The following is a 25,536-nucleotide window of genomic DNA, read 5'->3' as shown; positions in this document are numbered from 1 at the left end:
GTGATACAAATTATAGGTAGTAAATATTTGCATTTTATCAGTTGAAAACATTACTTTATAGTTTACCTTGATTTAAAAAATTATTTTCACCTTAAGAATTCTTATTCATGTTCTTCATTGAGGTAGTCTTTGTCAATCTTAGGACATTGGTATTTCAAGAGTTAAAGAGGGCCTAGGAATGTGGCTCCTGGTAGAGTACTTGCCTAGCATGCATAAAGCCTGGATTAGATTCTGCAGTACCACATAAACAGAAAAAGCCCGAAGTGGTGGGGTCAGGTGGTAGAGTGCTGGCCTTGAACAAAGCTCAGGGACAGTGTTCAGGCCCTAAGTTCAAGCCCCATGATTGGCAAAAAGCAAAGAAGAGTTAAAGAGGGAAGGATATCCAATACAAATGTAATCTAAAATAGCATCTCCAGCATCATTTAAAAACCATGTTTCAAATACAGGAGTTCTGTATTGCTAAGTGGGATGAATTTATTATTATTATTATTATTTCCCCATAGCACAGTACTTGGTATAGGTGCATTTTCCTTGTAGGGGCTTCATGAAAGATGGACCTTATTGATGTGCAACTTTATTGTCAGGTGTCACATATAGCCACAGCTCTGAATGCTTGTGCTCTTGTTGGTGATTGAGTGCCTGTAAGTCCTGAATTGTGGTATAGTTAAGGTTAAAATAGCTTCCTTTTTGAATTGAACCGGATATTGTTAGGTTGAATTCTAATATTGAAAGAGGAAACAGGTATACCCTATTTTAGAAAAATGGAGTAGGAAATTTGGTCTTTAATATTTGTTATCAATCCGTATGACATTAGCAAGTATGAAAATCCCAGTCAGGCTAGAATTACCAGATTTATACTCTATCAAAGTTTGATGGCCATGAATTAATAAATCCTCTAAATGATATTGTAGGCCACATTTTAAAGGTTTGGTTTCACTTTATAAGGATATATTTTTCAGCATGTAGACTTGTAAGGAACATGGCTTTTGGATTCAGAGTACTTTGGCAACTTGTCCTGAAATGATATTTAAAAATTTTAACTCAAGTTGATATGCTGTACTTCATGTTGGTGGTATTTAAAAGATAAAACACAGAGGGTTATCTGTCATTTTATTTTGGGAGTACTGGAGTTTAAACTCAAGGTCTTGTACTTTCTCATCACATGTTCTACCACTTGAGCCACATTGGTAGCTCGTCTTTTCGTTGTTAGGTTTCTCTTGTTTCTTCTTTCTTTAGTAGATTAAAATAATGTTTTTTTTAAACTTTAAAAAAAACAGGAACAATTTTCAAGCTTTTATTTTGGAAAGTACCACCACTTTATCTTTTGAAGAGCTCTGCTAAATTTGGGCATAGCAAATGCAGGGCCAATTCCATAGAAAAATTTCTATTTGAACAGGTAGAGTCATATAGATAGTAGCCCAAAGATGTCTGTCAGGGATATCTTTATACTATATTCACTTTTTCTATTGATACTATTACTGAAGACATTTATATAGTAGCATAGGGTACTGTTTATATGAAACAGTTATCGTATATCTACCCTTGCAATCTCCTTGTCCTACACACAATCAGACCAGTCCCTTCCACCCAGATTGAAAATACATTAAGACATAGGTTGCATGCATTAAGAGTTCATGCCTGTAATCCTAGCTACTCAGGAGGCTGAGATCTGAGAATTTCGGTTTAAAGCCAGCCTAGGCTGGAAAGTCCCTGAGACTTTTATCTCCAATAAACTATTCAGAAAACCGGAAGTGATGCTGTGGCTCAGGTGGTAGAGCGCTATCCTTGAGCTGAAGAGCGCAGAGACAGCGCCTCAGGCCCAGAGTTCAAGCCCCACGACCAAGAAAAGAGAAAGAAAATACATTAAGGATCTTCCCTCCCCACCATACCTCTGTAGCAAAATTGGTGTGGTGTGTTTCTGGTGCTATGAACATTGGTTATTCTCAGGAGTAAGATGTGGCACCATACACTTTTTGTGGTATCTTTTAAAAAAAATTTTGTGAACCTGGAACCTTAAGCTGACTTAAGCACCACAGCAGCATTTCCAGCTCCCTTCCCTGGATATTCTGCCTCCCTCACAGGGAGCTGGGACCTGTTTTTGTTCATAGGTAGATGGTAGAGGTCTTGGCAAGCCAAGATACTGTGATACTGTTCTCTGGATTCACACTCAGCAGTCTGACCCCTTTGATATTGAGAATTAGACTCTGGCTATGACCACTTGAAATATTTTTGAGGGTCAGCCATTTACTTATATCAGGGACTGTAGGACACCCAGGACTTATCTGGTCACTAGTTAGAATCTTTTTCTAACTAGCTTTTAGTTAGGTTATCCATTGCTTAACCGATTATTTTTATCTAGTTTCAGTGGTGTTATTATTTTTAAGTGTTGCATTTTTTGCCCTTGTCTTCTCTCAGTGTTAAGCTCAGGCTTCCTTTATGTATTTTTACAGCATGGTTATTTCCTCTCTTCTAGACTGGTGGAAAACTGAATTTGTCTTGTTCTTGGTGATGTCTTCAACACTGACTGTAGTGCTTGGCACATAGCAGGTGATAAAATATTGACTGCATATACATTAATTGCAGTAGTTGTGTATCAGTGTGGGAAAGCAAAGTTCATAGAGAAATTCAGAATTCATGCAAGAAATTTGGGTATTTCATTGCTATCATTAGTATTAGAGAGTGTGCATTTTAGCTTATAAGCAATCCTATGAAAGATGGCTTTATCAGTCATCTGGCACAAGTTTGATTTCAGAAGAGAATGTGTAAAAATTTCACTTTGTTAAATTGTAAGGCACTGCACATTTCAATTTTTTTCAAGTTTGATGAATTTGTATGTATTATTTTATATTTATTACACATGGAAGTTTTATGGCACTATAAAGAAGTGCGTTTAATGGCTCTATTTTTGTTCATTAGTAATTATATACTAAAGAGTAAATTCTCATTAAAAGGCCCTTAAATGACTGCTCGTAAAATGAGAGACTTCTTTGATTTTGTTCAACATACAATCCTAGTTATTGTATTGAGGCAAGTCATGAAACTCTTTAGTAGTCTAAACCTTTAATTTGGTTTCAGAACAGTAGTCGTGTATTGAACACCCAAATTACCGTGTCTTTAACAAGTAATGCAAACACTGTGTATTAAAAAGGTAATGACCATAACTTTTCTTGTAGACTTTCTTGTACTAATTTTTTAAAGAAGGCTTTTGAACTAAATTTCCCTTGCAGGCCAAAGTCTTATACATTTAATGATAGTGAAGTATATGTGTTTGTGTAGAAAGGAAAGAGTGGTAATTTTGTAGCAGTATTTTAAAAAGTGGACAGTTTACTAATTATGTTGGGGTAAACACTTTAAAACTCTGAAGAGAAACTTCAATTATCTGAATGAAATGAAGTACATGAAATTAATTTATGTAAGTGAAGAAATCCTTAATGTAAATGATGCATGTCAAGGGACATGACCTTAATCTTGATTTTTTTCCCCCCATATATATATATATGTATATATATATGTATATCTCATGTATATATCTGTCAGCTGCTTTCACATTACTAGATTGTGATACTTTTATTCATTCTAGGACTCAATGATGGGAAAAGGTGATCATTGCTGTATAGTCTTCCCTCTCTTTAAAACAGAGGAATAAGGAAGAATTCAGAGTAGTATTTTGTGACAGGAATTATCACTTATTTGTGCTTTGTACTTTCTGCTGTTGTAGATGGTACACCACTGCCTTCCATTTTGTCATTTTCTTGTAAAAGATGTGTGGGAACTACTTGATAATATGATTTGATTGAAAACTGCATTTTCCCTCACCAATCTTAAATTTATGTCCTAAAATTTGAGTTTCAGCAGGTTGCAAGGATCATTTGAGCTAGATAAGAATCCTGATTCCTTTCAGCTTCATCTCTTTAGTGTTTCATATTAAGCAGCCATCTTATAGTGTAAATCCTTAAAACAGAGACAAACATCAGGGGATAAACCCTAATCTTTGTAGGCCCTAACTCCAAATGGAAATTTTACTGCTTGATTGCACTATAGGAGAATGATTTCTGGTAGAGTTAACTAAGGTTTACAAAATTTTCTGGTATCTCAAAGTTGTTAGGTAATTTGTACTCAGCCTCTGTTGTCTTTAGGCTATTTATTATTATTTTTTTAATTTTAAAATTTATTGTCAAGGTGATATACAGAAGGGTTACAGTTACATAAATAAGGTAGTGAATACATTTCTTGTCTAACTTGTTACCGCTTCCCTCATTTTTCTCCCTCGTTCCCTCCCCTCCAACTCCCCCCCCCCCCACAAGTTGTACAGATCATTTCCAACATGTTGTCTTGTGAGTATTACTGTTGCATAGGTTCCTTCTTTGTCCTTTGTCTCACCATTTTGTTGTTCCCCTTCCTTTACCTAGTTCAGATAAACATATATACAATACCCAGGGTACCAAAATCAAATGCAGTGACAACAGGGGATAAACCATAGGGGCAAAAACACAAAGGAAAAAAGTAATCACATAGTACATAGGCTATTTATTTTTAAAGGAGATAAGCTTGTTTCAGCCATGGAAATGAGTACTGACACTTCTGTAAGTGAATTTACTTTGTGTGTGTGTGTTCTGGGATTTGTACTCCCTCACTTTGCTTTTTGCTTTAAGGCTGGCACTCTACCACTTGATCCACACCTCTGCATCCAGCTTTTTGGTGTTTACTTGGAGAAAAGAGTCACATGGATTTTTTTTCTGCCTTGGCTGGCTTTGAATTTCAATTCTTAGATCTCAGCCTTCTGAGTAACTAGGATTACAGGCATGAGCCACCAATGTCCCCAAATTTTACTTCATTCTTTAGCCTTATCTTTATATGAAGCACCTGAGAGCATGTCTTTATTTTTAGGGTGCACCAGTTAGCTTCCTTTTCTTCTGTTGCTTTTTTAGATGCAAGATGAGTCATATCTTGAATGTCTTGGTTAGAGAGTAGTAGCAGCAAGCCCTCTACCCAGACCTGTTTGCAATTGCTAGGTCATTGCCTGAGGCCTTCATAAATATATGTAGACAGTATGACTGACTGAGAATTTTGGACTTGATGGTCAATTCAGACTGATTTTGATTCTTTTTTTTTTCTGCAGTAGTGGGATTTAAACTCAGGGCCTGGGTGCTGTCACTGAGCTCTTTTGGACAAGAATAGAGCTCTTCCACTTTGAGCCACAGTGCCATTTCTGATTTTTGAGTGGTTAATTGGATATAAGTGTCTCTCTGCCTGGCTTTGAACCATGGTACTTAGATCTCAGCCTCTTGAGTAGCCTAGGACTATAGGTGTGAGCTACTGATGCCCAGCTTTGATTTAGATTCTTTATGATTTATGATCAGCATGCCTTTAGGAAAGTTAGTTGCTTAACATTTCTGTGTTTCAGATGTCTCATCTATCAAGTGGGTTGATATGATTTGGCAGTGTTAAGTGTTTTTTCATAAATAACAATTTATAATTTGTTGTCATATTCAAATAGCATGATGAACACGTGGATTATTTTAAATGGAAATAGGTTTTGTTCCATTTGAAGACAGATGTAATAAGTTAGTCATAATCTTTCAAAATAGAGGTCTTACTTGCTTGACTTTAAATCTATGTAAGACTTCTGTAGCCTCTCTTTATTGATATGTAAGTGATACTGATATGTAATACAGAAAGTCAAAATATATAGTTTCTATATTGGATGTTGAATGTTCCCCAGAGGGAAATATTTTAAAGGCTTTGTCTCCAAAGTGGTGCTTTTGGGAGGTGCTGTAGACCTTTTAGGAAGTGAGGTCCAGTGAGAGATTTTAAGGTCACTTGGAGCATGGCTTCAAAAGGGATTATGGGACTCTAGTCTCATCTTTTCTTTGCTTACTGGCTGGAGATATGAGCACTTATTCCTAAACACTCTCCTCTCCAGAAGCCCAAACCATGGAGCTACCTGATCTTGTATTGAACTTTCTAAACTATAAGATAATTAAGCCTGATTTTCTTCTTAAGTAATAACCTGTCTCAGGCATTCTATTTGTAGTGATAGGAAGCTGAATTAACGCAGTAGTTTACTCTGAAGTCAGATAGACTTGGATATGTATAGAAAATCTACTCTCCATTTGAGTAATCTAGGGCAGGGTGCTGTAGCTCATCAATTCGATGTTTTCATCTGTAATAAAGATAATAAAGAATAATGAAGTTAAAAATTATAATAAAAAGTTCTCAGGACTTAAGTTAGCTTTGAAAATTACTTAGTAATATCTGAACCCAATAAATACTGGTAGTTGCTATAGTGATATTGGACAGATAACTTCCCTTCTCTCTACCATAGAGTTTCATTTATTGTATAACAGCTAGTGAATAAGATTATCAAGAGCTTTAAATGAGCTAATACAGGTATAAGTCTACTAAATGCTTATTTCTATTGTTATTTATGTTATTTTAATTCAGCTTCAGAACAAATCAGAACAATTTTCAGTTCAAATTTAAAGAATTCATGCAGGTATTTGGTAGATTTGTTATGTGGAGGGTTTTATTATGGAGTTTTGGATGGCAAGTTGTTTGTAACTTTTTGTGTTTCCTTAAGATAGTAATTTTTAAATGGTGTTATGTCAGTGGGACCCTTTTTGTGAGGTCCATAAAAATAAAACTATTGTCATAGTAGTATAACTTTTTGAATTGAGAGGCAGGCATGAGAATCTGTTTGTCTCTTATTAAGATAAACATGGAAGATATTTGAAAAAATATTTGTATCATTTCTCTTCTTAGTGTTCTATTTTATTTTGGAAAGTAATTTTTCATAAAATGTAAAATCTGTCTTATTAAATACATAGTTTGCTACTTGTAAAAATGGGTTAAAATACTTAAAAGATTCTTACCAGTTACTGATATGGCAAACATTGGTGATTATAGCCCACACAAACAAATATCAATGACTTATAAGAGTGCAAAGGAGTCATTTTACAGTATTAAGAAATTTGAGAACTGTTTCTTTAAGGACTTGAGACTAGACGGATGGAATGAGTTGAGTTTTAAAGGTGTAGTGTTTTAAATTCTTTTGGAATTTGGCATGTGTGCTTTCCTAGTTGTAAGCATATGTCAATGGACTTCTTGAACATTTTCTAAATAGGTTTTTTTTTTTTTGTCAGTCATGGGGCCTGAATTCTGGGCCTGGGTGCTGTCCCTCACCTCTTCAAGCTAAAGGCTATCTCCCTACCACTTGAGCCACAGTGCTACTTTTTCTGCTCATGTGGTGCTGAGGAATTGGACCCAGGGCCTCATGCATAAGAGGCAAGCACTCTACCACCGAGCCAACTTCCCAGCCCCTCTAAATAGGGTTTTTAACTAGGATTTCTAAATATGGTTTTGGCATGTCTTTTAAGATTTGTATTTTAAGATTCATGCTACCTATATGACTACTACTCAAAACTAAGATGTAGTTAATAGTTGTTAATAGTCAACTTCTTCCTGCTTGATATCACTCTGGTTATGAGCTTTATATGAAGTAATTATCAAGAGACACTTGGGCCCTCTTGATGGGTGATTAGTGGTAGAGAACATTCAGATAAGGCAGGTATAGAAACATGGGACCACTAGTAACAGCAGAGGGATGAAAGAGAAGGGCTGTTAGGCAGTGCTTGGGGATAATATGGGGCAGATGCTAAAAAAATAAGACATACTTTACTTTGGGTATTTTTAGGCACAGAAGTTTTACTTTGTTGTGTTGTTGTATTTGGTATTGAAGTGTGCTCAACCAACAGAATGACAAACTAATTGGGAAGGTTGACCTCATCTTGGGCCAGTGGTTTGAAGGTAAAAAAGAAAGTAGTAAATTCTAGGGCATTGATGATTAAGGGGAGTAGTTGAGGCCAGAAAGTGTTGAAATTGCAGTCCCAAAAGTAAATTTATTCCCCAAATTCTCATTACAGGGTGACTGTTAAAACCCGGGTAGAGGGCTGGGAAGGTGGCTCAGTGGTAGAGTGCTTGTCTTGCATGCATAAGGCCCTGGGTTTGATTCCTCAGCACCACATAATCAGAAAAAGCTGGAAATGGAGCTATGGCTCAAGTGGTAGAGCGCTAGCCTTGAGCGGAAGAGCTTAGGGACAGCGCCCAGGTCCAGAGTTCAGGCCCCATGACGGCCAAAAAAGCAAAACCAAAAAAAAACCCCTAAAACAAAAACCTGGCTAGAAGTGACAGCAAGCAAAGGTATATAAAAAATGCTGCTGATCTCTGGCAGGAAATATGGACCTTTAAAATGAGTATCCAATATAGCAAGCCCATTCTGGAGAACAGTTCATACAAAATCAGCATTGTAGAACCAGGAGATGTGGACATGGAAGAGGCCATTGTTGAAGAACTGGAATTTAACTTGAAGTTTAGTTCTTTACCTTTTCCTGTCTAAGGTCAGTATTAATCCCTTGGAATGAGGCAAGGCTGAGCCAGGTATTAGAACAAATTAACTATTGCTGTTTGCATTGGAGAGGCAGAGATGGCCTAAAATGTATTTGTTAATTGAATGGATAGGAAAGTAAGTCAGGAGCACAGTTGTGTCTTTATGGTCATTCCTTTTCAGTTCTTTATGCAATAGACTTTAGGTATCGTAATTTACCCATCAAAATACTCTTTAAGTAAGTTGACAGATTTTTTTCTTTTCCAAGAACAAATTTTAGGGTTATGTGTCAGGTATCCCTGCCCCTGTTATACTATTGAAGTTGGTTACTGCAGCATGAAAACAGCTATAGAAAATATATAAATGAAGTTTTGTGGCTGTGTTCCAATAATGCTTTATTGTAAAGATGGACATTTGAATTTCAACTGTTTTCATTTGTCAGAACATAAAACTTTTTGAAAAAATTTTCCAATAATTTAAAAATTATAAACCTATTTTCAGCCAGGCGCTGGTGGCTCATGCCTGTAATCCTAGCTACTTAGGAGGCTGAGATACATACCTGTTTTTAGATCATAACTGTGTAAGAATAGGATTTTAGCCTGTGGGCTCAGTGTTTGCTGACCCTTGTTTAGTAAATAAATTTCAGGAATGCTGTAGAAAGTTTAGCAGTATTGAAATAGATCTCTCAAGGCCTGTTGGTGATACTGTCTTGTTTTGTAGGTGACACTGATGATAAAAATCCGTTCAAGAATTTAGATGTGACATCTGCAGCAGGTTCAGATCTCTCAGCTATAAGACAGACTGGATACTTCATAAGGATTGTCACCTATTGTGCATAGAGAGTCAAAATTCATTACTGAAATTGCCTGGGTTTGCTGCCTGCTGGGTCCAGTGATGCACCTAGTATACAAAGAAGTTGAAAGAGAAGTCTTGCATATTCTTTGGAGGACTGGCAGAGTATAACATCATTGTGGATCAAGCCTTACCGAGGCTTTACAAGGACGTTATGACTAAAACAAAATGGAAAAAAATGGTAATAGTGATTGGTGTGAAGTAAATTTGAGTTTACTTGGGAAATGTATATTGCATTATCATTCCATAATGATATATAGTAATTGCCTTGTTAATCGAACTTTAAAGATCCTGTCTTTATTCATGGAACTTGTGTAGCTATTACCTTTTAGAATTGGCTTCTCTTTAAGGGAAATGCAATGAAGAATAACAGCTGTTTACTAACTAGGTTAATTTAAGGAATATGATTTTTTACATAGAAGTTTTTGCTTGTGCATCTACAGATTCTGTTCTCATGTCGAATATTTAAATGTACTGTATTTGTATTTGTCAAAACCTACTTAGAGAATTTTCTAGGAAAACATCATTTTGGATACACTTATACCCAGTAGCAAGTAGAAAATAGTGTTCAAAGAAGAGTTGAATTCATACATTAGTATTTTCAGACCGGTTAGTCAAATTCATTTAAATGATTTATTAAGAAATTATGCATTGGACTAAAACTATTTAAGTACAAAGAAGTTTCAATTCAATGTCAGTTTATTAATTCAGTGCATCATGATTAATGTCACCTCAAACTATGTGCCTTTAAAATGAGTTATTGTATCATCACAAACCTTAGAACATCAAAGTATTTTCTTAATCATATAAATATTTGGCTGATAGTTCCTGCTTTTGGTGTACAGCTATTTATACCATTAATAGAGGATTTGAAATCAGTACTGGGAAATGAGATTAGTAGCTTCTCCCCAAGTTGAATCTTTTTCTTTCTTTTTTTTTTTTTGCGGTGAATTGACACTTCTTTTTTATTGTAACTCTTCACAAACTCTTTAATAGGCTAGTATATACAATCTAGGTTATGTTTTATATAGCTTGTGCAGCTCATCTATGATCAAAAAGTTTCTTGATGACTTACCTTAAAATCTTTGTTAAAGATTTCAATTTGTTATTCAATTTGTTACTGTGCTACTGCCATGATTGCAGGCTTTTTAGAGTGTAGTGCAGCCACCATGGCCATCCTTCTAGGAAAAAGATCTGTAGTTTGATCTCTAGTGGAAGTTGCACGCCTGTATTTTGCTAGTTAGATTTCAGATCATAATCATGATAGCTTTCTATTGATTTGATTTTTTGGCTTTTAAGCTATCTAAAAAATAATTTCCATTGAAGCCTGTAAAAGAAACACGGGTGTGTTGAGACATTGAATCTCTGAAACTTGAATATGGAAGGAAAGGGATGCTCTTGAAAGTGCTTCAATCCTAGAACTCGGAGGGATTTTGAGTCAAAATTCTTTGTCATTCATTTATTATGCTTAATTGAACTGACTGAATTGTATTTGGGATTACTATTAATGTTTGGGTAATTGCTATTTTCAAATGTAAGTTTTGTTAGGAATGACTTTTATACCTTATAGACAATTATATTTTATAAGAAGTATAAATTGAACTGTGATAGTCTATTCAAATTGAGAAGTCTGTTGTAGCCTTTAAAAGCCTTTTCTAAGGTAGAAGGAACAATAAGTAAATAGAGCATTGTAGACATTGTTAAAAATCTTTTCCTTCTAAGGTAAACTCTTTTCAAAATACAATAATTTAGAAAAATATATAAGTGTAGTTTGATAGGTTATGGTTAATTTAATTTACCTGTCCATATTGAAGTTGAGAACCATCTCAAAAGTAAATATTAAAATAATTCATGGCAGAATTCAACTTGAGAACATAATTGTGGAAAAGTATCAGTCTTAAATCTTTGAGATAATTCTTGAGCTAGTAACTGAATTATTGAATAAAATCAAGAAAAGAAAATAAGTGTTTAAAACTAACTGTGTATCAATAGTCAAAAGAGTTTTAGTTTTATCTTGTCCCACTACATTGTGTGGTGAATTGTAATGAATTGCTTTCTGAAGTGACAGAGCATTTAGAATTAAAGGATGTTCAGGATTGGTCAGTTACATTCTTTATTTCACCAACTCTGGTTTACAGAGTATTTAGTTATCATACTTATAGGAGATGGGAAAGACAATGGTTCTAACTTTTGTGGAATTCATGACGGATTCAAGATGACTGTCAGTAATATGACAACAATGAAAAATCTGACGAATGTACATGGACTGTTTATTGAAAGTGTTCTATGCAAGACATTAAGTAAGACATTGTGCAAGTTATTTCCTATCTCAACTTGATACGGGTATTAGAAGTTATATGGTTATATCCAGTCTTTGAGGAAGAAGTGAAATAGTCCTATAACTCGTGGCTCCTCTTGTGCAAAGGCTTTTTCTGTCAGGCAGTTTTCTGATAAAGGAAGAAATAAAAAAGTAATTACAAAGGCCATCAGGTATTATGGGCAAAAATAAGGATTAATAGCTTTTAACATGAATGACTTTATGTTGGCATAGAATGACAAAGCCTTCTTGAAATGAAGTGATAAATGAAGTGATTTTATATATATATATATATAATATTTATATTTGTAATTCCTTCCTGAATCTGGACTTGAACTCAGATATGTTAATAGATTTCCTTTGCTACTGTAGTAGTATCTATGTTTTCGTGAAAATGAGCTTCACAGATGTGAATACATATCATAAACAGAGTTGGCTAACTCCATATAGAATATGTGAAAAAGTACTGTGTTTGAAGAAGTAATGAAAGGCAATTGAATCATTAACCCCATTAAATTTAGTTCACTTGATCAGTTTTCTTGTTTAATAGGAACTTAGTTGAGCAAAGCTTTAGTGGGTGCTTAGAACAGAATACATTAAGATACTAGATTAGGCATTTCATGGAAGAAAAGATGTTTATGACATTGTTCTTCTTGGAGCATCTGCTTTGTTGCAAATATTTAAAAGTTTATCCAGGGTAGAATTGATGGTACTGTACAGCTTTAAATGGCAGTGTTGTGGGATATGGAAAGAATCCTATATGTCATTGGGCTTCATGGTAGGCTATGAGGTAGAGGCCAAGTTTGAGATGAACCTTGCAAAAAGGAGAATCATGGAAATGGCATTGTGGCTCAAGTGGTAGAATGCTAGCCTTGAGCAAAAGAAGCAGCACCCAGACCTTGAGTTTAAATCCCTGGACCAGCAAAATTAAATAAATAAATAAATAAATAAATGAAAAAGGGAGGAGATTCAGTGGGAAGATAGTCATTCACTTTCAGTACAAGGGATAATCAAAGGTATGGAAAGAAGTAATTGTTATTCACACTAGATAGATAAAACTTTTCTTCTTAAAAAATTGTTTTAAAGCTGGGCGCCGGTGGCTCACGCCTATAATCCTAGCTACTCAGAAGGCTGAGGTCTGAGGATCGAGGTTCAAAGCCAGCCAGGGCAGGAAACTCCGTGAGACTCTTATCTCCAATAAAACACTAGAAAACTGGAAGTGGCACTGTGGGTCAAGTGGTAGAGGACTCGCTTTGAGCTGAAGAGTGCAGGGACAGCACCCAGGCCCAGAGTTCAAGTCCCACAACCGACCAAAAAAAATATTTTGTTTTAAGTACCAGTTAAGCATTATTATGCATGTTTTAATTACAGTAGATGGTTTGTAAGACAGGCCCACAAGATAAAGGCTAGTATTAAACTCTTAGTCTTGGTACCTCCACTTTCCAAGGGCTATGTTTACAGGCATGTACTATCACACTTTGCAGAATTAATTATTGTAATAAGTGTCTCTTGTGAATTTCTTTGTTAATGTAACGTCTTCTTTCATCAGGTATGGTTTCCATTATAAAGTTAGAAACTTTACTCAGCTTAGATATTGGATGATTATAAACATCAAAACTGAACTAACTCTGGGGCTTGAACTCAGGGCCTCGGTGTTGTCCTTGAGTTTTTTTTTGCTCAGAGCTAATACTCTACCTAACTTAAGTCATAGTTACACTTCAAGCTTACTTTGGTGGCTTATCAGAGATAAGAGTCTCACAGACTTTCCTGCTTAGGCTGGCTTTGAACTGAGATTCTCAGATCTCAGCCTACTGAGTAGCTAGGATTACAGGGGTGAGACACTGAAAACTAGCTTGAGAAAAGACAATGATTTTTTACAAATGATCCTAAAAAGCATTTGGCATTAGTTTCATAACAAGTGATAGTTCTTTTTTTAAAAACTGTCCCAGAATAAGAATGATTATCTTAGCCGGGTGTTTATGGCTCCTGCCTTTAATCCTAGCTACTAAGAAGGCTGAGATCTGAGGATCATGGTTCCAAGCCAGCCCAGGCAGAAAAGTCCATGAGACTCTTATCTCCAATAAACTATTCATAAAAAGCTGGAAATGGTGCTGTGGCCCAAATGGTAGAGCACTAGTCTTGAGCAAAAGAAGCTCAGAGACAGCGCCTAGGCCCAGAGTTTAAGGCCCAGCATGATTGAAAAAACAAAACAAAGAAAAGAATGACTATCTTGATGATAGTGTCACCTTTACAGAGCTGTAGCTCCAGGAATGTGTTTGTTCATGTTATTATCTTAAATCTATCTATCCATATTGTTGTAATTCAAATGTGAAAGTAAAAATAATGGTGTGAAGTACCTAGCAGAATTTATGGATTTATATGTTATATGAACCAGAAAACACACATCTATTAGTCTCTGTGCTAATGCTCAGTTGTATTAAGTTCAAACATCAAATATTGCCTAGAAGTTTTTCACACACATACATGTACACATATGTGTATATATACCTCATAATTCCCTATGGGCTTACATTGTAAAAAATTGTTTTTTTTTTTCTGAACTCCAGATACATATCAAGTTGTCTTTAGACAGTTCCAAATTCCACAGGTTTTTTTTTTTTTTTTTTTAATACAGTTGTGGGGCTTGAACTCTGGGCTTGGGAGCTAACCCTCAGCTCTTCAGCTCAAGGTGAGCGCTCTACGGCTTGAGCCACATTACCACTCCCAGTTTTTTTTTATTGGAGATAAGAGTTTCACAGACTTTCCTGCCGGGGCTAGCTTTGAACCCTGATACTCAGATCTCATCCTCCTGGATAGCTAGGATTACAGGCATGAGCCACTGACGCCCAGGCTCTACAATTTTTTTGAATTACATAAATATTTTTATGTGTGTTTACTGATTTTACGTATTATATCACACTTGATTTGATTGTATTTCTGCCTCCAGCACCCACACTTAATATCCTTCCCCCTCCTTCTGCTATCTTTTGTATCCCTTCTAACTTATATGTCCTTTTTCTTTTTGTCTTTACATTTGAAAGAAAAGATGTGACACCTTTTTGTGTATGGTTTATTTCTCTTCACATAATCTCTAGTTCTATCTATTTTCCTTGCAAGATTTCCAAACATCATGGTTTTTGTTCTTAATGGGTTCCTAATGCTTCATTTTATACTTACCCACATTTCTTAACCTATTCATTTGTTCATGGACATTTAGGCTTATTCCATAACTTGGCTACTGTCAATAATGTTGCAATGAATATGAACATACAGCGATCTGTTATATGTTCTGTTTGATTCTTTTGGTCATATACCAAGAATGGTATAGCTAGATCATATGATAATTTTACTTTTAGATTTTTGAGGAATCTATCTAATATTTCTATAGGTCGCTGCACTAATTTACATTCCCACCAGTAATCTAAAGGTTTCTTTGTCCTATATTATCATCGCCTATTACTACTTTTAAAAAATTTATATCAATAGTAGCTATTTTGATTGGGAATGTATGGAATATTTACTTTCATTTGCATTTTCTTGGTGGATAAATTAGATTTTGAATATTTTTGTTATGTATTTATTGACCATTTGTATTTCTTTTACTAAACAAACATCAGTTCATTTCAGTGACTGGATTACTTGTTCTTTTATTGCTTAATTTTTTGAATTCTTTAATGATATGTCAGTCTGTGCTATTGATACTTTTTTGTGTGTATGGCTTTCTCTGGGTGTTCTATGAATACAATTCTGTTATCACAAATAAAGACAAGTTTACTTTTTTTGTTCCAATCTTTGCTGACTGAAACTTCAGTGCAATGTCAAATAGAAATAGTGAGTGAATATCCTTTTTTCTTCATTAGCTCAGAAATCATTCAGACTTTTATGTATGACAACAGATACATGCATATATGTGTGTGGATATACATGTATATATGCATATTTGTGTTTGTGTATGTAGTTGCAGTGTGTGTATGTACGTATGTGTATGTATTTGCCTTACTGGACTTTGAACTCTAGGCCTTAGGCTCATTCACCTTTTGCTTTCTTTTACTTGTGCTACCCCTCCAGGCTGGCATTTTGCTGGTTATTTTGTAAATGGAGTTTTGTGGACTTTTCTGCCCTGGTTGAAAGGATATTCTCTAGATCTCATCCTCTTGAGGAGTAGCTAAGATTACAAGCATGAATCACTGGTATTTGGGGGCTGTGTATTTTATTTTTTTAATAGATGTTGTGTCAGGTAGAAAGATGGGAACATCTGGACCCCTGGCTGTATAATGCCCATGAAATCATTTGGTACCTGATGGGACAGGCATGTATACTTTTCTTATGATTCTTTTTTTTTTTTTTGCTGGTCATGGACCTGAACTCTGGGCCTGGGCGCTGTCCCTCAGCTCTTCAGCTCAAGGCCAGTGCTCTACTGATTGAGCCACAGCGCCATGTCTGGCTTTTTCTGGTTATGTGGTGCTGAGGAATCGAACCCAGGGCCTCATGCATGCAAGGCAAGCACTCTACCACTGAGCCATCTTCCCAGCTTCTTATGATTCTTATCTGTTGCCCAAGCTTGTCTGCCTGTGTGTTCTGTATGGTCCACAAATGATGTTACAAATATCCAAATGGCTCTTGACAGAAAAAAGGTTTTCTATGCCTAATAGAGAAAATTACCTTTTATTCTTATGTTGAGAATTTTTATTATAAGTTGAATGTTCTTATTTTTTTCTGCACCTACAGGGAGACTATTAATTTGGTGAATTAGATTAATTAGATTTTGAATTTTCCAGGTAGTGTTTGCATTTCTGTGATTGAACTCTACTTGGTCAAGATGTGGTATCCCTTTTTATATTGATCTGAATTTGAATTGCTGTATTTGTTACTAGTTTATGAATGTATGAGGGCTATTTTTTTTTTTTTTTGAGGGGATGTCTTATGTACTGGGTGTTTGTGTCTTCCTAAAAGTTACAGATTGAATCCCTAGCCCAGTGTTTCAGTATTTGGAAATGCGAGCTTTGGCTTAGATAGGATCATGAATATGAGACCTCTATGTGATGAGATTAATAAAAATGAGATTAATAAAAAAAGGAATAGAGTAGGGCTTTCTCTTTTTGCCATTGTGAACATACAATGAGTAAGGTCCTAGCTCTAAGCACAAAAAAGGGCCCTCAGCAGCAAACTTGAATGAGTAACACTGTGGTCTTCCTATTTTGTGGAACTGTAAGACATAAATTCTTGCTTTTTGAGCCACCTAGTCCATGGTCTTTGTTATGAAAGTGTGAATTGACTAAGCTGTGTATGTATTCGTGTGTGTATATGTGTGTGTGTGTTACCATTGACCCAGTTTGGAATCAAAATCACGATAATATCATTAAATGTTGAAACAAAAGCCCTTGATTTAAAAAAAAAAAAGCAATACTTACCTTCTGAAGTGACATACTAGGAATAAAAGGACATTTCCTTGGCATGTTAAAGGACATCTATACAGAAACCATAACTAACACCTTAGTGATAAAGATAAAAAGAATATTTCCTTTGTAGGAACAAGACAAGAATGTGCTCTCATCATTTCTGTTCAGTATTTTGGCCAAGAAAAGAAATAGAAGCAAAATCACCCAGGCTGGAAAGATGTAAAATACCTATTTGCAGATAATATGTTCTATCTAGGAAATTCTAAAGAAGCCACTAAAAAATTTTAGAACCTAAAATGAGATTAGTAATTCTGAAAAGTATAATAGAAATATGCAGAAATAAATTATAGTTCTCTATATAGCAATGAATAACCTGAAACTGAAACTTGATAATTTCATTTACAAAAGCAGCAGTACATTAAATAGGAATAAATTTAACAATACCAGTAGAAGAATTGTGCCTATGAAATGGACCAAAATTATTGAAAGAAGAAAGAAATAAATGGGAAGATATCTCATGTTCATGGATTAGAGGAATTAATATTGTTAAGATGGTAATGCCACTAAATTATCTGCAGATTCCAGGCACTATATATCAAAATCCACACTGCTTCTTTTCTTTCTTTAAGAATGAGAAATTGAAGCTAGGTGTGTGGCATGTCTTTATAATCTCAACACTTGAAAGGCAGGAGGATAGTGAGTTTGAGGCCAGCGTGGGCTAGCTACATAGTGAGATATTCTCAAACCAACAATAGCAGTATTCTCCCTGAAAACTAACAAAAAGAATACATGGAAACAGAATAAAACAAATCTTAAAATCTCTATGAAAATTCAGGATATGCAGAATAGAACAACCTTGAAAATCAGCACAAGTGATTTCAAAATTTACTACAATGCTTCAATATTTAAGACACATTTTTATACATGAGACAATGTACACGGAACTGGAGTCTAAAGAGGGTAACACAATATTGTAAATCCTTGATAGCTCTAGTTTCCTGGAGGTACCATGGTGTAAAGAGACAAAAAGTATGTCATAGTGTGAGTAGAGTGAACAGATAACTTGATTTTTAGGTACTCTGAAGTGGCTCAAATTTGTATGCATATGATGCCTAAGAGAAAGGAGATGAGAAAAAAAGAACTACATTTGTACATAGGTGATCTAGTGTATATTCTTATGATGAATATTATAAGATTTCATCAGGATGGTGGAAGGGCAAATACAAGAGAGCAATAACCTGAACACAACTCAAAGGTCACAAAACTGGAAGACATTCAGGTTTAGAACAGAAGAGTAGATTTCACTTAATCACCATGCTTGGTATTCAGTAAGGCACACAGAGAGTTATGCTATAGAAATAGAACTAATTTACCTCTACAGTAAAATCTCTCAAGAACGATCCTTACAAAGCCTTAAAAAATTAACCTAAAGATCAAGCTCATCTGCAAAGAACTAGAAATCTCTGCAACACTGCCAAATAATAGATGATACAATAAGGACATTCAGTAATAAGGTATTCACAGTGCTCATTAGTCAGCTGAAATGTACTAGGTATATGGAGAGTAAAATTTCCAAATTTGAGGAAAATTATAAACCTATAGGTCCAATAAACTCAACTCCAAGCAAGATATGTATCTTTTGCTGAAAACTGATGGTGAAGAAAATGGCTAAAAAAATGCCATTTATAGGTACAGTAAAGATAACAAGGATTGCTGTGGCCAAGCTGAAGAGTATCCCACAGAATCTTGGGTATAATATGTTGTTCTTTCCTTTGTGAACATCCTTTAGTTAACCTATTTTAGTGAAAAAATAATATTTTTTAAGGAAAGGCACTATTTCGCAGTTGCATACAGTGAGCATCAATAAAGCAAATCCTTTGTGTCTTGTAGTATAAAAATGTGTATGTTCTAAGTGTGGATATGAGTGGCATGGGGCAGTTCATTGGGTATGTTGTTGCCCTTTTAAGTTCTCAAAATTCTTTATCTAGGTGTGTAAGTCAGGGAGGGGCAAATGTGCTTTGCTTAGCACAAGTTTCACTGACTGAGCAGTCTATTTTCAGCTTGTAATTCAGAAAACGGCCGTTGTCATTGCTTAATTTTACACACTCTTACTTATTTATATCTACTGAGGTCATACTTTCAAAAGACATTTCTTGACTAATGATATGCCTATGCTAACACTCAAAAATAAAAAAGACATACTTCCTGTAGAGATTGTAATAGCCCCCAGAGGTCTCTGTGATTTGAAGCCACAGTTTAAGGAACTGGACACATAATATTTACATTTGCTCTGAAAAGCCCATGAACATGGTAGTAGATTTGATTTTTAAAAATAGCTTTCTAAGGTTTCCATTTTGCATTCTTTCCTATGTTTAATAAGGCTTAAGTTCTTTCATATTCAAGTTGTGATATTTTTAAAATTACTTTTTAGGAGATAAATACCAGCATAGAATTTATTGCTAAATTTCTTAGAGGATTTATATACATATGCTTTGTAGCTGTAAAGTATACACACATATACATACAAATTACATATGTTTATATATTTGTTAGATTGCATAGCTCTGGTGTTTTGTGTAATGTAATTGAAATTTGAAAATGGTTTGTTGGAAGGATTTTTGGTTTTAATTATTTCTTTAAATATTAAAAAACTGGCATCACAGTTGCCTTAAGAATATTACTTTTTACTATACTATCCTTTAGTAAACAGATGGTCAGATTAAATACTATATAAATGAAAGTGCCACAGAGCAAAACTTTGTAGACATTTGTGAAAAAAATCAGTTCTAATTTTTGTTGTTCTTCTTTGGTTCAAAGATCCATGAGTTAATCATCTTTCCTAGCTCATTGTATATTATCATCAACTATTTGGACAAGATCCTTTTTTAGTTTTGTGGTATTTTATTTTTTTTCTTTATTGAGATTGATTACATAAATTTCACAAAATTCACAGTATTGTGGCATAGTGATAGTTAAAGTCACAGACACATTTTAACCTTTATGAGTCACATTGTCATCATGGTCTATAAAATTTATGGTCTCTACAAACTTTGACACTACACCTATTTTTTCCAAATCAGGTGATATGTACATGTTTTTTCCTTTTGCCTAGTGTAAGTTGTTCCCCCTTTTTCATTCCCTCCCTCCCATCGCTGCCTTTGAGTTGCTTAGTTCACTTTCATCAATGTCCGGTGCAGCTGATGGGCCCTCTTCTGTAATTTTTCCCGTTTCTCTCTGATTCTGTGCCCTTCTCCTCTCTTCCCTCAGATGTGCACATGCATATACTATTTATGAGGTCAGGAACATGAAATCATCTAGAAATGATATGACAAATTAACAAGAAGTCTTTTGTTTCTTGAGGCCTGTTTACTTTGCTGTATCTTCTTGCATTTAGAGTTGCTAACATCCACATATCAGGGAGATCATGAGCCGTTTGTCTCTCAGATCTTGGTTTGCTTCGCTCAACATGATTTGTTCTAGCTCCACCCATTTCCCCGTGAATACCATTATTTTGTCCTTTCTAATGGCTGTGTAATATTCTATTGTATATAGGTACCACTATTTTTGGATCCATTCATCTGTAGTGGGGCATCTGGGTTGTTTCCATATCTTGTCTATTGTGAACAGTGCAGCAATGAACATGGAGGTGCAGGTGTTCCTGTATCCTTGTTCTTGTTGCTCAAGGTAGATGCCTAGGAGTGGTATGGGTCATGGGGAAGGTCTATATTTAGCTCTCTGAGGAACCTCCATTCTCCTTTCCAGAGTGATTATTTTAATATACATTCCCACCAGCAGTGGAGTGGGGTTTCTCTTTCTCTGCTTCCTCACCAGCATTTGTCATTGACTGAATTTAGGATGTGGGCCATTCTGACTGGGGTAAGGTGGTATCTCAGTGTTGTTTTTATTTGCATTTCCTTTATAGCCAGGGATGATGTACATTTCCTCATGTGTTTTTTTGCCATTTTTATCTCTTCTCCTGGGAAGTCTCTTTTTAGTTCCCTTGCCCATTTAATGATTGGTTTGTTAGATTTGGAAAGGATTAGTTTTTTGAGTTCCCTGTATATAATGGATATTAGGCCTTTGTCTGATATATTGCTGATAAATATCTTTTCCCAATTGGTCTTTCTAGTTTGGAAGCTGTGTCTTATATTTAAGGTAGTCCCATTTGTTGAGTGTCTCTACAATTTGTTGTGACCCTGGGACTCTGTTCAAGAATTTTCTGCCTGTGCCTATAAGTTTTAGTGTCTCTTCTACTCTGTTCTGCAGTAATTTCAGAGTTTCAGGTTTGATGTTGAGGTCTTTAATCCATTTTGAGTTGATGTTAGTGCATCATGACAGGATTGGGTCCACTTTTAGTTTTCTGCATGTGGCTGTAGAGTTTTCCCAGCACCAATAGTTGAAGAAGCTATGTTTCTTTCACTCTATGTCTTTGGCTTCTGTGTCATATATCAGCTGACTAGAAGTATGTGATTTTATTTCTGGATCTTCCATTGGTCTTTGGGTCGGTCTTTTATTCTTTTACTCCAATCTCCACTCCTATTTCCCACCTCTACCACATGAGCTTCCCCTAATGGGTCCCCAATTTCATGTTTGGTGTATTTCTTCAGATTGGCATATACTTTGAAAAGAATATTTGTATGTATTTTATATTTTAAATTCAAACCTCGAGCCTCTTAAAGTTATTATTTTTAACTATTTGATACTTTTTGGTTTAGACATGTTGTTGTATGTACCTCTAGCCAATTACTTCTAGTTTGCTTCACATCTAAGTTATCCAAAGAGTTTACACCTATGTTGTCTTCACTGTAAGCTTGACAAAGCTGGGATACACATGAGTATCCTTGTAGAACTTTACTATGGTCAACTGTGTAGGACCTCTGGGACTATTTATCTAGGAGTGAGTTTGCTGGATTGCAGCATGGTAGCTTTCATCATTTTCTTTCATTCATTTATTTATATTTTTTTGTCATTTTTTCTATCATTTAACCACTTAGTTAATTATAGGCAATTAAAGTAATGTTATTGTAAATATGCATAAGATAAAAAATTACAGCATAATGAAGGAAAGGGTGACATTGCCCAAGGAGCATAGTACTCATAACCTGACTTTGTAACTGCTTTGTACAACTCCTTAAAAATAACAAAAAAAAAAGTTAGGAAACAAAATTTCTGCTTAACCATTTCAAAGTATGCAGTTTAGTGGCATGAGGTGTACTTAACATTGTTGTAAAACCATCACCAGCATCTGTTTTTTAGAACGTTTCATTTTCCCCAACTGAAACTCTGCCTACTAGTCACAAACTACTCACTGTCCACTCCTTCAGTCTCTGGCAACTAGAATTTTACTTCTTGTCACTATGAATATTATTACTCTACATACCTTAAATAAGTTGTATGACCTATATAACTATATAAGTTTGTTCACACAGTAGGCTCCATATAAAAATGCAAATTGTTGTATACACATGTGTGTATACAGATGTGTTCATCTCATTAACAGATTTCCTAGTATAACAGAATGGCAATATGAAACTTTCAGTTGAGGTACCAGTATTTAGCAGATGCTTCTGTATTGGAGGGACACAGTAGACCTCTGCAGAAAACTGGTTTTGTGACCTTTCAGTTTCTTAACTAAAACAAAGGATATAAGAAGAGGGGAAAAAAAGTGACTTTAAAAAAAAAAAATCATTAGAGTCCTGTGTGTTTTAGCTATGTGTTCCATAAATTGGGTTTTTTGAATCTTTCATCAAGCCTAATGGGAGGAGATGCAATGCAGCCAGTGAGTAATACATTTGGGATAACAAGATACTGATTGTTTTTCTTTTCCTTTTCCTTTTTCTTTTTCTTGTAAAGGTGATATACTGAGGGGTTATACTTACATGTTAGGTAATGAGTACATTTTCTTTTAAACAGTATCACCTCTTCCCTCATTTTCTCCCAGAAGTTTCCCTCTCAATCTCTTTTCCCCAGAGAGTCTGATTCTCATGTCCAGGACTCAGGTCCAGGAAAGCTGATGTCCTAGATTTGAGAAGTAATTGCTGTCTGTTCTTCCCACCTGGTATGAACAGAGATCTTACAGGGCAAGAGTATCCTAACAGTAAGGAACTGGGGGATACTGTCAGGGATCAGAAGCTAAATGGGTATGAGTAGGGAACAGTTAAATGAAGGTGAGCAGTGTTATTATAGGAGATTAGCAATTGGGGGATAATACACTTTGGAATAACTTACAAAGGCCCAAGAAGAATCAGCTTTAAGCACCTTCCATGTACATAGAGCCATTGCTAAATGTGACAAAAATTTGGGACTAGACTCAGAAAACCCAGGAATATGGTAGGAAAAAAAAAACAAAAACTTTTTTGGCTGGGAAAGCAGGATATCTCCTTCACTGATAGGGGCTGGCTCTGGGTAAGCCCCAGCAGAGTGAGACTAGAGAATAGTAATTTAGAGTTTTAATTTTTTGGGTCTAGCCTGTTTATTAAAAACATTTCAAATCTAGGGCTGGGAAGGTGGCTCAGTGGTAGAGCGCTTGCCTTGCATGCCTGAGGCCCTGGGTTCAATTCCTCAGCACCACATAAGCAAAAAGAAAAAAGCTGGAAGTGGCACTGTGGCTCAAGTGGTAGGGCACTAGCCTTGAGCTGAAGAGCTGAGGGACAGTGCTCAGGCCCAGAGTTCAGACCCCACAACTGGACCAAAAAAAACCAAAAAAACAAAAAACATTTCAAATCTACAGAAATATTGAAAGAGTAATGAATACCCCCTTCAATCATGAGAATATAATTTTTGCATAGTGGTGTCAGGCTAAAACATTAGAAAATACTTTTTGTTTTTCTGCAATATTTTAGCTGTTCAATTAAGAACTCTCCTATGCAATCATAATACCATTATTATGCTCAGGTCTTTACTATAGGTACAATAATATATAATATGTATTCTATATTTTATTTTTTCCTAATTTTCTTAGGAATATTCATTTTAAATTACTCAATTGAGATTTACAATTCAGTATAACTATATAATTTTCTGTTACTTATGAAAGACCAGAAAAATGAGTATTTCTTGAGTTTTTACTTAGTGGCAGAGATTGGTTTATCTCTGTGTAGTTTAATAGATCACTAAAGAACAGATTTATTTTTTTCATTAAACCAGTCATTGCTGTATGGTCAACATGCTGAATATACTTTTAGAAGAGTATTCTAATTTAGTATACTTTGACCTTACTCAAGAATAGATTTTCTTTAATAAAATTGATGAAATGATGATAATTGTTTAAGTTGAGTGATAGTGTTTTTTTTTTTTTGTGATAGTGGTTTATAGTCCCCTATGATTGTGTATATTTAAAAATATTCATGATATTAAGTTAGGATTTTTAGAGTCTTATATTTCCTGATTGGGAATAATAGTCAGTCACCTAATACATTATTCTTTATTATCTATCAGAGGAAATCAATTTATAAAAAAACTAAAGCACAGAAATGATAATAGTTCCATTTTTAAAAATATTTGACATATGTACGGCTGTAGGCTTTTTCTACATGCAGACCTCTTCCAGATAAGATTTTCTTTACTTCATTAAAAACCAATCAGTCTTTAGAGTTAATTATTCATTCAGGAGTCCTCCCTAATTTCCCCTTAGTTTGTCATTACTCTCTCAAATGGAGTATAGGTTGGGTGAAAGTGTATGTCGGGGTGAAAGTTCACTTGGGGTCCAAAATAAAGCCAGAGGTTATGAGAAGAAGAATTGTGCCTAAGGGATTTCAACATGGTGAACTGTTGAAGTTGTGGCTCTGATTCAAATTTATCAAGAAATGCAGAGTTCTAAATTAGTTGAGAATGTGTAAATTTTCAAAATGAAGATAAAAGTAAAATACAAATGAAGTATAAGCCTATTTAGCTGAGTTAGAATTTAGTTTTTGAAATTTAGAATATTTTGTTTATCAATAAAATTTGATTTGGTGGGGAATTTTGTTATTTTCAAATAATTTAATAATTTTTATCCTTATGTTAAAGATAATTGTAATTTTGTCCTAAATACATTTTTCTGTTTTTATTTCTCTTGTGAAACAGTTTGTGTAGCTCACATTGGACTTGAGTTTCTCACCCTCCGCCCTAGCTTCTTGCTTGCAGTGATTACAGATGTGTCTTATCACCCCTGGATTAAAAACTTCATGGAAATCATTAACATATCATGTTCCTGAACACATTATGCACACTAGTAACTTAAAAAATTATTTTCTAGTAAAGATGTACAGAGGGGTTACAGTTAACATTATTAAGGTAATGAGTACATTTCTTATTGGGCATTGTTACCCCCTCCTTTTTCTCCTGCTATCCCTTCCCTCCCCCACTAGTGACTTTTGAGTACTTAAATGAAGTATCTTTGGTTTAGTAGATTTTTATAAAAGTTTAGAAATTGAATAATCACAGAAAACTACACTGATAAATGAGATGATTTTACTTGACCTTTCAATGGGATATAATTTACTCATCAATCTTAGTGTTTCTTAGCAACACTAATTATCCCTATCTTGGGCCCTTTCATATCTTTCTTCAAACATACATTTGGAAATATTTTATATGACCTGATG

At 35.0% G+C, this 25,536-nt stretch overlaps 1 protein-coding gene across 5 annotated transcripts in view; it reads left to right on the top strand.

Moving 5' to 3' along the window:
• Window positions 1-2,491: 2,491 nt before the first annotated feature.
• Gtdc1 (glycosyltransferase like domain containing 1) overlaps window positions 2,492-25,536 on the top strand; it is a 355,236-nt gene continuing 332,191 nt past the window's right edge. For 3 of the 5 annotated variants that reach the window (XM_042683442.1, XM_042683443.1, XM_042683440.1), the window contains exons 1-2: window positions 2,501-2,547; window positions 9,104-9,416. The gene's annotated coding sequence lies outside the window, so the exon portion shown is untranslated. Of the gene's footprint in view, window positions 2,548-9,103; window positions 9,417-25,536 lie in introns of all 5 variants that reach the window. The other 2 variants (XM_042683446.1, XM_042683441.1) reach the window with 2 other exon arrangements.

Source organism: Dipodomys spectabilis, unplaced genomic scaffold, assembly GCF_019054845.1.
Source record: "Dipodomys spectabilis isolate Male_0828 unplaced genomic scaffold, ASM1905484v1 ptg000081l, whole genome shotgun sequence".
NCBI classification, from domain to species: domain Eukaryota; kingdom Metazoa; phylum Chordata; class Mammalia; order Rodentia; family Heteromyidae; genus Dipodomys; species Dipodomys spectabilis.
This window is presented reverse-complemented; position numbering and strand designations above follow the sequence as displayed.